The sequence below is a fragment of the Oncorhynchus mykiss genome, chromosome 29 (genome assembly GCF_057628025.1).
Source record: "Oncorhynchus mykiss isolate SJ-2025 chromosome 29, ASM5762802v1, whole genome shotgun sequence".
NCBI lineage: Eukaryota > Metazoa > Chordata > Actinopteri > Salmoniformes > Salmonidae > Oncorhynchus > Oncorhynchus mykiss.
Genome location: NC_143050.1, coordinates 9,331,458 through 9,336,002, shown reverse-complemented (window position 1 = coordinate 9,336,002; position 4,545 = coordinate 9,331,458). Strand labels below are relative to the sequence as shown.

General features: G+C 41.4%; 1 long non-coding RNA gene across 1 annotated transcript; it reads left to right on the top strand.

Moving 5' to 3' along the window:
- Window positions 1–308: 308 nt before the first annotated feature.
- Window positions 309–4,067, top strand: LOC118945332 (uncharacterized). Its single transcript, XR_005040489.2, has 3 exons — window positions 309–582; window positions 705–801; window positions 1,275–4,067. It is a non-coding gene; the product is annotated as an uncharacterized LOC118945332 (long non-coding RNA).
- Window positions 4,068–4,545: the final 478 nt, after the last annotated feature.

Sequence of the window (4,545 nt, the reverse complement as noted above, 5' to 3'; positions counted from 1 at the left end):
GCTAGCTAACTGTTACTGTAGCTCTCTGTTGTATATAGCTTGCACTTTAATGGTTTCCATTGAGGAAACATAAAATTATCTTTGAAACCAGGCAAAGTACTATGAAGGCACCACTGATCTCGACAAGAGGCACAAGATTCGTAGGAGGGGCGGAGAAATTAACATTTCGGGGTAACGTTAAGCAGTTAGCTTCTACTAGATCACTGGAAGGATTTATGTACAACCATTTTCCATCTAGCTAGTTGATCATCTACATGTTGCTACGTTATACATTTATTTATATGCAATTATGGTAGAGACAGACGGCCAGAAACATGTACAGAGAGGAAGAATGTGAGGAAGGATGAAAGTGAGAGGAGAATGAAAGACAGAGATGGGGAGAGAGAATCAGACTTTAGACTTTAATATTTCAACAACTCTTGTCTTCCAACCTTTTAGGAAATCCCAGCCACACAGGAGGGTGATTTTCATTGAAGAGAAGGAGGTCGTGCTGACCGAGATGCATGCTGGCCATTTTGGAGTGAAGTGCATGATTGCCAAAAAATCAACCTACACTTCTTCTGGCGTGGGATTGTCAAGGAGGTAAATCTTTTGTTTGTCAATCACATTAAATTATTACTGAAATTATTATAATTTCAATGAAGGTCATATCAGAGAGCACACGTTTAACATTTTCATTTGAGCTTTACATTTTGTGCTTAAAGGTCAGTACCTATCTAGTCTGCCAGAAGTTTGAGAGGGTTAAGACTGTGGCTCAAGAGCGGAAGCCCATCAAAGTTGTTTCACCATGTGCCATGATCGGTAAGTTGTTAGGTTGCTTTATTTGACCACAGCATTGTTCAATGTTATAGTATGTGTTAGTATCCGTACTATGAACATCTGCATACTATATATATATATGACACAACAAATTAAACTTGAACATCATTTCTAATAAGTAATGTATTAGCAGTAGCACTATAGTAAATGTATGACATTGGTCAACAATCTGGCGTGTTAAGTAAAAGGGTGTTTGCTTTGCACACCTGCAACCCGGGTTCGCTTCACTACATTTGTGTCTGAAGTGGGATGGTAGCCGTGAGCCACGTTACAGTTTTCACCAAGTGGCTTAACCCTATTGATGCAATGCGTAGGGTGTTTTATCTTTCATGCCAATTAACCAGGGGTTGCGCTTCCCTGTCCCAAAGTTCTCTAAAATATAATACTTGTGCTGTCAGTTTTTTGGTTAATATGTATGATAACTTAATGTGAAAACGCTTTGTAATTATTTACAGGACAATTGTTCAGAGGATGGGGCTGGAGGGAAAAGCTCACAGGTGGTCAGGACTCAAAGAAGTGGGAGAATTTAAAGAAGTACATGGTAGGAAGCATTGGATGGGTCATAGAAATCTTAGTGCAATTGTAATGTCACTGTTGTTTCATAATCTCCTAAACTCATTGCTTTTGCCCTCCAATATTGTTGGTTCAATGAATACATTACTGAACCCAACTAAGATTTCCATAGTAGGTTACGGTAAATGTAATATGTTATGCATGCCAACTGGAAAAATGCTCAAACAATATATTGACATTTTCTTGATAGGACTTGAAAAATGTTCCTACCAGAACAGGGACAGATCAGGGAGAGGCCACTGCTGAGAGCTGGTTCAAAGTAATTGTCACGCCCTGGCCTTAGTTATCTTTGTTTTCTTTATTATTTTGGTTAGGCCAGGGTGTGACATGGGTGATGTATGGTTTTTGTCTCATCTAGGGTGTTTGTACTGTCTAGGTTTTTTTTTTGTAGATTTATGGGGTTGTGTTCATTCTAGGTGTTTATGCAAGGCTATGGTTGCCTAGATTTGTTCTCAATCAGAGGCAGGTGTTTATCGTTGTCTCTGATTGGGAACCATATTTAGGCAGCCATGTTCTTTGGGAATTTTGTGGGTGATTGTTTCCTGTGTCAGTGCCACACGGTTCTTGTTTTGGGTTTCCACGGTTCTTGTTTTGGGTTTCCACGGTTCTTGTTTTGGGTTTCCACGGTTCTTGTTTTGGGTTTCCACGGTTCTTGTTTTGTAGTTGTGTTGATGTTGAGTTTTCCTATTAAAACATGGACACTTACCACACTGCGTATTGGTCCGATCCTTGTTTCACCTCTTCAGAGGAAGAGGAGGAAATCAGCCGTGACAGTAATGCATGAGGAAATTGGGGCAAGGGCCTTTATTTCCTTCACCTGTCCTGATTGCCTCTTGCATTGTAGGCCCCTCCACCTCAGCAGCGAACAAGGTAGAGCAGCCCTCCCGAGGCCCCCTTACTCCAGGGAGATCAAAGCAAACCCTCCCCACGTCACCCCATCTACCCCAGTGCAGCAAGATGATGCATCAGATGACGCAGACAGCACCTCAACCGCCAAGCACATGTGTGGAGCGGACAGAATATGAGGCCAGGTTTACACACCTGCAAGCGCACACACAGTTGACTGTATGTTTTGTCTCTATGTTTTGTCAACGTCTGTACACAAATGTCAAATTTTAATCAAATTCTGGCTGTCTGTACTGTTAAGGTTCATGGTGAAGTGGGATAATAGTAAGCCAAAAGCTGAAATTATCCCGTTACATTTTAAGAAAATAGTTGAATGGGCAAGGAAAACCCCTGTCTGCAAAGTAAAAGAAAATATAATCAACCACAGAATGCTATTATACGCGAAATTGATAGAAAATTGTCGTCCTAGAGACCGATTACCAATATCACCTTCCACCTGGCTACGGACATAATTAAAAGGTTTAGACAACAGACTGAAAGATTTTACATGATCATAAATTGACCCTGAATAAATGTTGTACCATGGACAATTGTTTCGCAGTTAAAACAATTCCCCATGTTTTATGGGAATGTTCCTTTGCCCAATTAGTTTGGAAAAAAAATAAAACCATTTTTTTGAGATTTAAAAAAAAACGTTGATTATGAAGGGGTAGCCAAATTTGAACAAAAAAAATGTGGAAAAGGTGCAATTATTAAAATTTGCGACTCTGGTGTCCCTTATCAAGACCAAACTTTGGGAGGCCAGATGTGGTGCGGTCAATGACACCCTCAAGTGGTCACCGACGGGGATTGGTTCAATTTCTAAAACAAGACATTTGGAAAAGAATACATTTCGGAATAGATAAGTGGGGCATCATATCAGTCAAACAGAGATGGAAAGGGGATATACCCTTCACTGTAAACGGTGTCTATAGCCTACATATAACTAACTGTATTTCGTAAGTAAAATTGAAATGTAGATTAAACCGTTGTACATATTTGATATACACTGAGGTTTATACAGAGTTCACTTTGGAATGTGTGTATGTTTTTATTTATATAATTGTTTGTATTATTTTTGGAGTTTGTTTGAGGCATGCTAATCTTGAATGTTGGCCTATAATACTGGTCAGGTTCCGCAGAACAGCACTTTTTTTGAGGAGATTTGCTATTTTTATATTGTTACCGTACTTTTTGATACTGTTTTTATAAATCCATGTTATGTACAACGTAATGCACTGAATTTGTAATTGTATTTGAATGTGAAATGAAAATGATTTACCCTCCCAAAAATGTTTTTATTTTTAAATGTGCGGGGAGGTTCATGGCCACTTTGGTGGTACTGGAACGACACACCTCTGGATGTCAAGATGTGACGGCGCATTTTGGAAAGCATGAGGAGAGAAATAAGCTGTCTCGATACCTGCCATTGGCAGGAGGGTCTAGAACAGCTACAAAGGAACCCCCCCTCACTCCACCGTCGCCAATAGACTCGGGTCTACGGCCAGACAGAGAGCCTGTCGAGCAGCTGCACCTGGCGTACCGAGAGCGGGACCCACCCCTCTGGCAGTACCAGAGGCGGCGGTGAAACCGACGAGAGAGACTTTCATTTCGTCGCCCTGACAGTCGAGAGGCAGTCAGAAGAGACGCTGGCCATGACGGAAGGAGGGGGAGAGGATGGGAGAGAGCGCAGCACTTAGTGTGAGGGCGCCCACTGTAAATCCCCCACCCCTGTAAAGGGATGGAGGAGTCATTGTGTCTGTGGTTAATAAAGAATGTGTTCCATCTGACTTTGTCACAAGATAACCTCTTTTCCATAACAAAACTGAGACCACTCAGATTCCTTCTCACCATCCTGTGTGCAGCACAGCCAAGTGCGTAGCTGAGCACACACAGAAGGGCGTTGTGAGTAGGAATGACATGAGGAAAGCAAGACGGACGCTTGTAATGAGCCGTCATATTATACCTCATAAAAACCCTAGACTACACACTCTTAGGAGTGAAGTAGATAATAAGGGTTTTAAGAGCAGCCTCAGTGGGCCAATGACACAATTGCTGTTAGGGAACAGCACACTAACTCAGGCAGACACCTCAATTAGTGTTGTTTTACTAGGCAAGTAAGTTAAGAACAAATTCTTATTTTCAATTACAGCCTAGGAACAGTAGGTTAACTGCCTTGTTCAGGGGCAGAACATGAGATTTTTACCTTGTCAGCTCAGGGATTTCATCTAGCAACCTTTCAGTTACTAGTCCAACACTCTAACCACT